The following is a 13636-nucleotide window of genomic DNA, read 5'->3' as shown; positions in this document are numbered from 1 at the left end:
CATTGTGTCTGATGGAAAAAAAAGGAACAAAATTAAATGAGCCTTTCTATGTGTATTTTAATTCCACACACAAGGTTTCTTCTTATGACTAATATTACTATTTAAACTGTTTATTTGAAATTATTGCACTATTGGTGAATCATTCACGGAATTCACTATTGTTGTTTTACTATTAAAGACAATTTCACAAACAGCTCCTCCACACTTTTGAATGTTTCTATCAATTGACACAACATGTACTATCTGAACATCCATTTGTTTTGGACTAATTATTAGAATTTACATTTGCATTTTGCCCTCCACAAACTCTCCTCAACCAATGCTTTTGGTTATTGGGTTTCACTATCAATATAGCTCACTCACCTAATAACATACTTGATTTGCTATGCACACAGCTAATACCTAAAGCCACTACCTAATTCAGTTGGACTTCTGCGTCACTTTATGCTGGCTACTGATTGACTGCCTAAACCTCCTCAACACTCTTATTCCATCAGGTATTGTTGGGCAGTGTGCCCACTGATAACCAGCCCTCAGAGTGTGTTCACTTGCTCTCCATATTGCCCTCTGAACTTGAAAACTGATCCACAGAGGGGCTCAACTGTTTCCAGACTTGCTACAAGGCAACTTCATTCCAGCACTGGTCTTGAATACTCCCCATATATAACCATGACATTTATCTCCTAATCTTTGCTACGGCTGTGTAACCTGAATCGCCTTAGTCTATTTACAGAATCCCAGAATGGTTAGAGCACAGAGGGTGGTTGTAAGACCTGCCGTGTCCATGCAAGAGCACCCAGCTAGTCCCATTCAGCTGCCCTTCCTCCATTAGTCCAATTATTTCTCTATACGTGCCTATCGCATTGCCTTTTGAGTGCCAAGATTGATTCTGCCTCCACCGTGTACTTATAAACACTCACTGCATTAAAAAATAGCTTTGCTTTGTGGCACCATTGGTTCCTTTGCCAATCAGTGTCTCCTAGTTCTCAATTTGTCAATCAATGGGAACAGTTTCTCTTTATCTATTTTGAATTGATGTTGCTTGATTTGTTCCACTTCTGTTAATTCTCCTCTCAGTCCTCATGAAGGCCTAATGTCTGTTCATGGCTACCTACAAAGTATATAGGCAATGTTATGCATTACTCAAAAAGTGCCAATGTCTCACAACACAGTCTGGCCTCCAATAGTGTTGGAATTGCCTGCCATTGTGGTGGGTGTGTGGTGGGTTTGATGTTGGGAGGCCCCAAATAGCTAAAACCATCCGGTAATTAATGTGTGCAATGAATACTTCACATTAAAAACATGCAAAGGTACAGTTTGAACAGAGACAGACCCAACTTCTGCACCTGATATTGACATTATCGCAATTAAATCAACTGAAGAACTGTGAATGCTGGAGATCTGAGATGAAAAACAGAAATTACTACAGAAACTCAGCAGGTTCGGCAGCACCTGTGGCAAGAAATCAGAGTTAACGTTTTGAATCCAGTGACGTTTCATCATAACTGCCTTACATGAGATTTAACATGCTGGAAAATTAAGATTAATTAAGATTAATAGAAAGAACAAGGTGGTAGGTCTATCTTTTCTCTGATGTGGAGATGCCGGTGTTGGACTGGGGTGGACAAAGTGAAAATTGCACAACACCAGGTTATAGTCCAACAGGTTTATTTGGAAGCACAAGCTTTCAGAGTGCTGCTCCTTCATCAGATAGCTGTGGAGCAGGATCATAAGACCCAGAATTTATAGAAAGAGATCATTAGTGTCATGCACCTGAAACAATATAATGATTGCTTTTAAGTCTTTCATCTTTCAGCATGGTTTGCAGGTTTCTGTTCATTAATAGGTAAATCCCAGAACTTCTTTTAAGTCACATTCTTGAGATAACTTTTTTTTAATATAAAACCTTAAGTTGACATCTCAGCTCAGCTCAGCTAAGCTATGATCTTGCTCCACAGCTACCTGATGAAGGAGCAGTGCCCTGAAAGCTAGTACTTCCAAATAAACCTGTAGGATTATAACCTGGTGTTGCATGATTTTTAACTTTTTTTTTTGCCTCCACAGAATAAGATTCACCATCGAAATGGAGTTAGTTTCGCTCCTCAGTGACTCCTGCTGTGGGGTAAAGCAGCACTTCACGACCTTCCAATGCCCTCGGACGATGGATCGCCATGACCCTGTCAGCAATGCAAATGCTCCTACACTTGAGGTGGCAGACAAGCCCTGGGCGGCAGTCCTGAATTTGGGAAAACTCTGTTTCCAAGCAGCTGATTTTCCTTGAAACCCAGAATCAGGAGGCAAGTAAATTCCAATGGAGTCCTCCTCTTGATGCAATGTTGGGTGGCACGGTGGCTCAGTGGTTAGCACTGCCACCTCACAGTACCAGTGACTCTGGTGCGATTCCACCCTCGGGCGTCTGCGTCTGTGTTTGTACATTCTCCCCGAGTCTGTGTGGGTGTCCTCCAACAATCCAGAATGGTGTGGGTTAGGTGGATTGGCCATGGGAAATGCAAGGTTACAGGAATAGGGTAGGGTAGGGGAGTGAGTCTGGGTGGGATTCTCTTCAGACGGTCAATGAATTGAATGGTCTGCTTCCACACTGTAGGGATTCTATGATTACATTGTAGGAACCAACATCTTGTTCCACCAGGCAATCCAGTACAAGACCTCATGGCAACACCACAGAGCAAACATTGGCTTTTACTCAACTACATCATGGTTTGGGCAATTGATTGTCATTCTATGATAGGTACTGATAACTGCTGGACCAATCACCACCTTCAGTGACCTATCATCTCCATCAGCCTGGCCCCAGTACAGCACAGGCAGCAGACAAACAACTACCAGAAAACTGTGTTGATAGCCTCGAAGGTCCCACCAAGGTGACCCTTCTGAATCAATGTCTCACAGCCCACCACTCATCCTCCATTCACTAAGAGCTACAATGTCCCCATGGTGCCTGGCCAACCATAAAATGCACCATAACAAGCAGCTGAAAAGAGATCCTTTGGTCTTTGTACTGGGAATCATTATGACAAAATAAACACGAGCTATAGGAGTTAATCAATTCGAAAGCACAGAGATTTCATTGACTGGTCACTCCAGCATGGCTGAAAGGGAAAGCAATAGCCTTAAAAGTATCTGAAGGCTTTAAAACTGTGGCGAAAGGAGCAAGAGATAGAAAGAACAACAACATGTGTGCACATCAATCACCTGTGTGATTTCTTTTGTGCTGTTAACTGTTCTTTGCCTCAAATACATGAGGGCTCCATTCTGCTGAATGGAGAAAGCGAGGACTGCAGATGCTGGAGATCAGAGCCGAGAGTCGAGAGTGTGATGCTGGAAAAGCACAGCTGGTGCACAGCAGCCCTTCGTCAGGAATGAAGCTTTTGCCCGAAACGTCAATTCTCCTGTTCCTCGGATGCTGCCTTACCTGCTGTGCTTTTCCAACACCACACTGCTGAACCTCTGCACTGCATTCTTGAACGCCATACTTGGCTCTGCCTTGGTGTCTTTCTGGTCCAGAAGGGAATTGAAAGAAATTATTCAATAGCAAAAATAAACAAAGCCTCTTGACCAGATATCACCCCCTGCTGAAAATCAGAAACACTGCAACAGTAGATTAGATTAGAATCCCTACAGTATGGAAACCAGCCCTTCGGCCCAATAGGTCCACACCGACCCTCCGAAGAGTAACCCTCCCAAACCCATTCCCCTACCCTATATTTACCCCAACTAACGCACCTAACACTACGGGCAATTTAGCATGGCCAATTTACCTGACCTGCACATTTTTGGATTGTGGGAGGAAACCGGAGCACCCAGAGGAAACCTGTGCAGGCACAGGGAGAATGTACAAACTCCACACAGACAGTCACCCGAGGCTGGAATCAAATCCAGGTCCCTGGCACTATGAGGCAGCAGTGCTAACCACTGAGCCATCGTATTGTGTATACTCCTGTGGTGGGCTGCATAACCTCACAACCTTCATCTAGGAAGAGGAGAACATGCCAGGGGATTATAAATATATTCAAGAAGGTAGGCCAATGCCTTCCTAACAGCACTGTGGGTGTATTGAAACCCCACAGCAAACCACACAGGCAGCATCAGAGTAAATTGTTGCAAAAACTAGAACCCTTTTCACAGCAACTGTATTCAGTAAGTGATCAGTTTGAAAGTTCTTAAAGCTACTTTGAAAGTAACTGAGAGAAGGTTAGTGCATAAGGTAAGTCAGAGTTGCAGTGAGGTGACAGGTAAGTAAAGGGGTAGGCTGCCAAGTGGGTGAGGAGGTAGGGTAGCAAGTGGGCAAGGGGATAGGCTACTGGAGGAGTGAATGTATTGGGTGGCAGGTCAGTGAGAGGGTGGGGTGGTGAATGTTTGTGTAAGATGCCCAGTGGGGTAGAGTTGCAGATAGGGAGGAGGAAAGGGGAAGAGTGTTAGCTTACTGCCAGGTAACATAGCATGTGGGTGAGGAGGTGTATGTCAGAAAGTGACTGGATTGGGTGCGGGTGGTGCAGTTGGGTGCTGGGGGGAATATGAGGGTGGTCAGGTTCCCACAGGGTGGAGAGTCAGCAGTTTGAGGGAGGAAATGTCTAAGTGTGTTGTTGGAGGGTGACTATGAATGATTGAAGTAATGGTTAGCTAGAAGTTAGAGCTGAAAATGTGTTGCTGGGAAAGCGTAGCAGGCCAGGCAGCATCAAAGGAACAGGAGAATTGACATTTCGGGCGTGAGCCCTTCTTCAGGAATTCAGTTAGAAGTTAGAACAGGTTTTAATTCCTCTATCCTTACCTTTATTAACTTCTAAGGTTAGTAAATCAGAACCCTTTGAAATCTTCAAATCTAACCTGGAGCTGGGGACATTTTCAGAGGGTTGCAGATGTCAGGTAATTGTCACTGCTCATTGGGAGTTTAAAACTTCAGAGATGTTTCAAAGCACATCTTTCCAGGTACACCAAATCTGGAGACAATTTGGAGACTGGAAGATCTGAGCTCCCCCCTCCCCCACCCGCCCCATCCCAAAAAAAACTGAGACCTTGTAAAAAAACTGTATATAAAAGCAAAATACCATAGTTACTGAACATCTGGCAATAAATGAAGAAGAAAGTGCTGGTGAAACTCAGCGTTTGTGGAAAGAGAAAAACACATGTAACATTTCAAATCCAAAGTCTGTTTTTATTGTTTGAAGGCCCGTTAGCACTTGTTAAAGCACAATTACTACATAAAGTGCAACTCCTATTGCTTGACAATTGTTCTGTGAAAAATGTTGTTTCTAACTGGAGCTATAGCTGTTTTGCTTTTATTCAGATTTGATCCAACTTACAAGCATCCAACTACTTTCACAACATTATAAGTCAAGGGAATTGAATTAAATCTTGCCAATTGTACTGCTGGAAAGGGATTGAAATAAGACTGCAGGGAGACATGACTTATTAGAGCATAGTAAACAGATTGTCAGTTCCTAAATGCACATAGCGTACAAGTGAGGAGCATTTGCTGAGGAGAATGAGACTGAGCCACAAGATGGTGATGGAACAGTTCCATATGCTGAATGAAGTCCCACAGGCACAATCTATGTTCAATATGGCACTCAGATTGGCAGTGAAAGTCACCATAGTACTCAATGTCAATGCCTCAGGATTATTTCACATTAGCAATGATGATGGGTGCACTGTCAGCCAGTTTGCTATGCACCACAGCGATAGAAGATGTCTTGTTCTGCTTGACCAGCATTTTTATTCTTTGAAAGGATCACCAGTATCAGCACAATAATTTCTACAGATCTGCTGATGTTCACAATTCTGCAGACTTCATGCATGATATCATTTGGGTCACGGTGTCCAAAATGATTTTCCCCGAGGGCGGCAAGAGATATCATATATTAATCTGAAGCTGGGGGCAGAAGAGTCGACATTTCGAGCAGCTCTTCATCAGAAATGGTGGTTGGGGGTGGGGGAAGGTGTATAAAGGGGCTGAGAGATAAATGGCAGGGTGTTGGGGTTGGGGGAAGGTATCTGGGGGGAATATGGACCCAAATTCTAGCCACCTGACACCTGGAGGAAGAACCCCTCATCTTGCGTCTTGTGACCCTCCAACTACATGGGATCAATGTTGATTTCACCAATTTCTTCATTTCCATTCCACATACTATCGCCCCCCGCCCCCCCAATCTTATCCCAGATCCAATCCTACAACTTGGCACCGCCCTCTTGAACTGTCCTACCTGTCCATCTTCCTTCCCACCTATCCGCTCCACCCTCTGCTCCAACCATCACCATCACATCCCCCCCACCTTCACTACCTATCACATTCCCAGCTACCTTCCCCCCCCCAGCCCCATCCCCCCTGCCATTTTTCTCTTAGCCCCCTTGGCACCCTCGCCCCCCCATATTCCTGATGAAGAGCTTATGCTCGAGAAATCGACTCACCTGCTCCTCAGATGCTGCCTGACTGGCTGTGCTTTTCCAGCACCACAGTTTTTGACTCTGACTCTCCAGGATCCAGTAGGACATTGGTTAGGCCACTGTTAGAATATTGAATGCAATTCTGGTCTCTTCCTTTCGGAAAGATGTTGTGAAACTTGAAAGGGTTCAGAAAAGATTTACAAGGATGTTGCCAGGGTTGGAGGATTTGAGCTATAGGGAGAGGGTGAACAGGCTGGGGCTGTTTTCCCTGGAGCGTCAGAGGCTGAGGGGTGGCCTTATAGAGGTTTATAAAATCATGAGGGACATGGATAGGGTGAATAGACGAGGTATTTTCCCTGGGGTGGGGGATTCCAAAACGAGAGGGCATAGGTTTTGGGTGAGAGGGGTAAGTTATAAAAGAGACCTAACGGGCAACTTTATCATGCACAGGGTGGTACGTGTATGGGACGAGCTGCCAGAGGAAGTGGTGGAGGCTGGTACAATTGCAACATTGAAAAGGCATCTGCTTGGGTATATGAATAGGAAGGGTTTGGAGGGATATGGGCTGGGTGCTGGCAGGTGGGACTAGATTGGATTAGGATATCTGCTCAGCTTGGATGAGTTGGACCAAAGGGTCTGTTTCCGAGCTGTACATCTCTATGACTCTATATGCAGTCCTCACTTTCTCTTATAAACCTGAAGTTGGCAGGCAATTACAGGTATATGATGGTACAGTTGAGTGGCTAGGAAAATGCTTTATTTTTAAGGATAATTCTCACGAATTCTAACACTAAGTTTACACACGCAAACAAAGCAACTGGCACTTCCGTACCAATCACAGAAATCTGCAGAACACAGAGATCATGATGCACAATATCCAAAACCATGTTCATTAACCATATGACTGGAAACTGAAGCAGCACTTCAGATGCTCAGGGATACGAAGGGATGTCACAGTCCAATCCTCACAGAGCTTCATGATTGAATGTTGTCTGCTGCATGATGCACAACTTTGAATTTTTTTCCCCCTTTCAGTAGGAATAAAGTCCACAGTGTGTCAGAGTAGGGAGCTGAGTGATGATGAAGAAATAGCTAAGAAATCAGTAATACTCCAAGAACTATTTGCGAGATGTGGGTTTTGTTGCAAAACCAACATTTATTGCTCATCCTAATTGTCCTTGAGTAGCCAACCACATTTTGTGAACCACTGCAGTTTTTGCACACACATGTCCTGTGAGGAAAGAATGCTGACCATTGGTTGTTTGCCCCCTTATGTCCGAAACATTGATTCTCCTGCTCCTCGGATGCTGCCTGACCTGCTGAGCTTTTGCAGCACCACACTCTCGACTCTGATCTCCAGCATCTGCAGTCTTCACTTTCTCCTTATTGGGCCCCCAGTCCTGATTGTTGCATACTGTCGACATGGTGTGCTGGGAGTGAATGGAGTTGAATGTTTTTATGATGGTGAATGAGGTGCCAATAAAACAGGTTGTTTTTTTTTCTTGGATGGTACCGAGTTTCTTGAGTGTCATTGGAGATGTAATTAATCCAGACAAATGGCGAGTATTGCATCAGAATCTGAACTTGTGTCTTGTAGATGCATCGGTGAGTCAGGAAGTGATTCTCTCATAGCTCTGCTTTTGTATTTATTTAGCTGCTGTATTTATATGACTGGCCTTTTCCAGTTCCTTGCGAATTCTAACCCCCAGGATGTAAATGATGGACTGTTCATGTGACTTGGTAAAGGGATGCCAGCCTCTGTGCAGTTACCTCAACCACTATCTTCCTTTATGCCAGCCAGGGGATAGATTAGATTCTCTACAGTGTGGAAACAGGGCCTTCGGCCCAACAAGTCCATACTGACCCTCCGAAGAGTAACCCACCCAGACCCATTTCCCTTTTGAATGATGCACCTAACATTATAGGCAGTTTAGCATGGCCAATTCACCTGACCTGCACATCTTTGGACTGTGGAAGGAAACTGAAGCACCCGGAGGAAACTCATGCAAATTCCACACAGTCGCCTGAGGCTGGAATTGAACCTGGGACCCTGGTGCTTTGAGGCAGCAGTGCTAACCACTGAGCCACTGTGCCACCCATAGTTTTCCCAATTCCTATTGACTTCAATTTTCCCTGATGCCACTTGGACAAGTGCTGCTTTAATGTTAAAAGCAATTTCTCAAGTCATCTCGAGGGTTCAACTGTTTTGACCATGTTTAGACAAAATATCAATAGATCGTTATTTTGTTGAATTAGTGTCACTGAATAGCATTGCTGTCCACAATTCCATTGGTTAGCTTAAAGCTAATGGAGAAATAAGTAGCTGGAATTAATTTGTCCTGATTTTTGTGAACTGGACTTTTCCGAAGTAACTTCCCAATGAATTAGGTCAACATGTTGCATTGGAACACCTTGTTGCATTGGAACACCTCGCCTAGAGCAGTGGTTAGTTCTGACACTCAAATCTTCATCACTGCAGCCAGAATGTTACTGGGCCCCAAAACCTTTGTTGTGCTCAGCCATTCCTTTAGTGTATAGAAGGTTGAAGACTGGTTTCTGTGATGATGGGCCTTCTGGTGAAGACTAAGATGGATCTATCATTGGACGCTTCTTGCGGAAGATGGTTTCGGTTTTGTCTTTTGCAAGGACATCCCATGCTCCGCCATCTTGTATGATGTCATTGTTCGTGGAACCTCCTCTTCACAATAGTTGCTTAATTGCCCACTAACACTCATGATCATTTTGAAATGAAGTCCCACTCCTAGATCTGAGCACAAAATTCTATTCTATCAGTCCTGTGTGAAACAGAGCAAGTTCTGCATTGATGGTATGTTGCCTTTTGGATGAGATGTTAAATTAATGCCCGCTTTATGCTTGCAGTTGAATGTAGAATGTCTCCCATATTTTGAGAGGATTAGGCTTAATGTGCAAACTGCCGCATCTCCTAGATTACAGCAATGAAAAAGTATTTAATCAGCTGTAAAGTACTTTGGGACTTGAAGGTGCAAGAGAGATGCAAGTCTTTCGTTTATGACTGAGTGACACAGGGCTGCAAAGCATTGATCTGCTCACTGTAGTATAATTAGCTCGGTCTATGCTATGCTGCATATATCAATTATTATGCATGTAGTCCATGCAGTAAAACACAGCAAAACATAATATTTTGTGTTAACCACAGAAACCTGTTCATTGTTTTCTGTTACCCTGAGTCCACCAGATTGGTAAACTGGGGACTTTAGGTAATTCGATTAAGTCCTTTTCTTTGTGTCAGAGCAGGGAGTAGTAGGGCTCAAGTATCAGCATTTTCTTGAGTGGCTCAAGACAAAGATGCTGGTTGTACTGATTCGTCAACTGAGAGAAGGAAAGAGATGACCATCAGAAGGAGATGTTCTTGCCCACACGTAAAGATTTGATATTGAGAATTCCCAAGGCTAAAGGCCCCTGACTGTGCCACCTCTCTCCTCTGGTGAGTTTGCAAGGCAGGACAGGACATAACAAGGCTGGTGATGGAACAGACTGGGATGTTTGTTTTATTAATTCATTGGGTGTAGGTGGCTAAGCCAGCATTTGTGGTGCATGCAAAAGTGGGAGTATGCCTTCTTGACACATTGCAGATCTTGGGAGGCAGGTACACCAACTGGATCCTTTCAAATCCAAGAAAGGACATTCTGGATTATATTGAAGTTGTTAAGTATCACTCTGTGTGATTATGTCAGGTTATTGCTGGACTTGTCCCTGGAATAGCTCTCCCAACCTTGGCAGAGATCCCCCATATAAATATGTCTTTCTCACATTCAAATCTGGTGCTTATCTCAACTCAAGGTGAACATCCCATCTTATTCTTCTTTTGCTTTTGTACAGTAGTTTGACTGCGCTGACTGGGCTGGCTTCCTGGGCCATTTCACTGAACAGTCAAAAGCAATACACATTTTCATTGGTTTGAACTCATACAAAAGCCATACCAGGGATGGTTAGCAAAGTTCCTTCCCCAATGGTCATCGGCATACCGGTGGTTTCATGGTTACCTTTACTAACACAAAACACTTCTTCCAGGTCCATAACTTTAATTGAATTTAAGTTCACCAGCTGCCATGGTGAAATGAGGACTCATGTGTCCATCTCATTAGACCAAGCCACTGAATCACTAATCCAGTGTAACCACAATGTTACTACACCCACTATTGGCAGTTTTAAATAAGGAGAACAGATGGCCCTTTATGAACTCTTTCTTCTATAAAGACCAATGTTCTTTGCCTATACTCTTCTCCATTGTTGTGCTGTTCTTCTCTACGTAGCTGAACACCAAAATGTAAATATTTTATTGAATGCGGTCCAAGTGCAATATTTTTAGTTTTACCATTTTATTGCCAACAAATCTGCGTGGGTTTCCTCCGGGTGTTCCGGTTTCCTCCCACAATCCAAAGATGTGCAGGTCAGGTGAATTGGCCATGCTAAATTGTCCCATAGTGTTAGGTGCATTAGTCAGAGAGAAATAGGTCTGGGTGGGTTACTCTTTGGAGGGTTGGTGTGGACTTGTTGGGCCGAAGGACATGTTTCCACACTGTAGGGAATCTTAAAAAAAAATGTTGAGAGTTTGATTTTCAGTGATGAGTTGCTCTTGTGTTTCTCGAATGAATGAGATCTGGGGCAGAGAGCTTACAACTGCTTCTCTGAGATTCCTAATGAAAAGGGCAGGTGCAATGGCTAGCTGAATGGTTTCATTAACATCCATCTAGAACAGGGGATGGAGTGTGGCCTAAATATGCCAAGGATCCAGAAGGCCATGCATGTTCAGTCAAGCCCATTACTGTCTGCCTGCCTGGTCCTGATGGTTTCTGGCAAATTTAAAATTATTTCCTCAGAGGACATGATATTCCGATTGTAATACCATCATGAGAACCGAATGCTGTACTCTTTATGTTTATGTGTGTCCTCCGACTGGAGGACACATACCAACAGGCTGACTGATTTACTTCAGCGCACGGCTTTGGATATCTGAGATTTATGAACTTCCACCAGAAGAAACAATCCTCTTCAGTCAGGACCTACAGACAGATGGTACAGCAGACCCAGTAAACCAACCTAGATCGGCAAGTCTGTGACAAGTACAAACTTACTTTACTCAACAGTAACCTATGGGTCATCTGCATGTTCCCTAATAATTTATTAAGAACATCCTCTGGATTTCACTGGCTGTTAATCTGTATGTATGGAAAATGAGAATCTCGATCAGCAGACTATACAAACACTACAATTGCATGGTATTCTCTGTGACGTTGCCCGTCTGTGCACCTGGCTGCTTATTCTTCATTTGGATAATGTGACCTGACGTAAACATTAGATACAAGCTGTCACTTAGGGTGAAGCCTCCAGGTTTGCCAGCGTTAATTCCTCCCATGCTTCTCTGGCAGATGATCTCCAATACAATCCTGTCAAATAGGTCAAGAAATCCATACTTGTCCATTTCAACTGCAGGATCCTTAATGTCAATTGAAGAACACTTTGTCCTGGAGGCAGAATACTCATGCATTGAAACAGCATGTAAGCAGCGAGTTTATTTAACATCTTTCTATAGCTTGTGTGGTTTCACTTTAAAGTATATACTACAGAAACTGGATTTTGGAATTCTTGCCTGGCATCCAAATTGCAACATCTCAGCACAATAAATTACTCCCAAATGAACCCAGAAGTTGCTGAAAAAGCTCAGCAGGTCTGGCAGTATCTGTGAAGAGAAATCAGAGTTCACATTTCAGGTACAGTGACCCTTCCTCAGAATGAGGACCTGAAATGAATGCATAGAAAAACTGCGCTTGTGAAGTGACCGAGTAAATTATTGTAAAAACCAAAAGACCCGTAGATGCTGTAAATCAGAAACAAAAACAGAGGTTGCTGGAAAAGCTCAGCAGGCCTGGCAATATCTGTGGAGAGAAATCAGAGTTCACATTTCGGGTCCGGTGACCCTTCCTCAGAATGAGGCCCAGAAACGTGAACTCTGACTTCCCTCCACAGATGCTGCCAGACCTGCTCTGAGCTTTTACAGCAATTTCTGTTTTTGTTTCTGACTTCCAGCATCCACAGTTCTTTCAGTTTTTACAATAATTTACTCAGTCACTTCACAATTGCAGTTTTCTATGCATTCTCATTAATGTGAGGTACAAGATTCTTCAATTTACCTTTTTTGAAAGTACTGTACTGGCTAATTCCCTCTTACCCTGAGTTGCTTCTGTATGAAAACTGTAAGAGGAGGTGCAAGAGCTGGAAGACATTGGTAAGGTTGACTTCCTTTCATATCCCACAAGAGCAGGTGTATATCGTGCATGCTCATTTATGTTCACTCTAACCCATTTGGTGATATTCTTGCCTTTGAGACAAAGAATAGTAGTTCAAGTCTTTGCAAGCATTTCATCTTACAATCTATCATCACAGCCATACTGTGGGAGTACAGAATGCATTACAAAAATGAAAATTTATAATAAAACAATGCCTGCATGTTTTACTTTTTTGGATGAACATTACCGAGGAACAATGTTCAAAGAAGAGCAGACAGTTGTCATTCCTCCCTTAATCAGCAACATGCAAAACAGCTTTACTAATTATTCATCACCGTTGGATTTTGTGTAAGGAAAATGACTGCTATTTTCATGTGCACATCAACTGCTCCTGCAATGCAACATTGTAAAATGTATGCAAAGTAACTAGTAAGGTTTCTGATGCATAGCAAGGTGCTACATAAATGCAAATCTTTCTTCTTTACATTGCACATACCTTTTGAGTTTCTTGAGGCTAGCCTTTTTTTGGACATTATTTCCGGTTGACTGTCCATAGATACTGAGGTAATGTTTCAATATGATTCCAATATGATTCAATTCAGAAGAAAAATCATATTGAACTTGAAACATTAAAATGAATGCGTTGAAGGTAAGCGGGGAAAGATTTAAAAGAGACCGAAGGGGCAACATTTTCACACAGAGAGTGGTGCATATATAGAATGAGCTGCCAGAGGAAGTGGTAAAGGAAAGTGCAATTATAACATTTAAAAGACATTTGGGTGGTTACATGGATAGGAAAGATTTAGAGGAAAATGGGACAAATGTAGGCAAATGGGATTAGTCTAGTTCAGGAAACCTGGTCAGCAGGGATGAGTTGGGCCAAAGGGCCTGTTTCTGTGCTGCATGACAAATCTTTTACATTTTATTTTGTATCTTTCGTGCCTCTACCTTGACTCCACAATCAA

The sequence above is a fragment of the Chiloscyllium punctatum genome, chromosome 2, assembly GCF_047496795.1.
Source record: "Chiloscyllium punctatum isolate Juve2018m chromosome 2, sChiPun1.3, whole genome shotgun sequence".
Lineage (NCBI taxonomy): Eukaryota > Metazoa > Chordata > Chondrichthyes > Orectolobiformes > Hemiscylliidae > Chiloscyllium > Chiloscyllium punctatum.
This window is presented reverse-complemented; position numbering follows the sequence as displayed.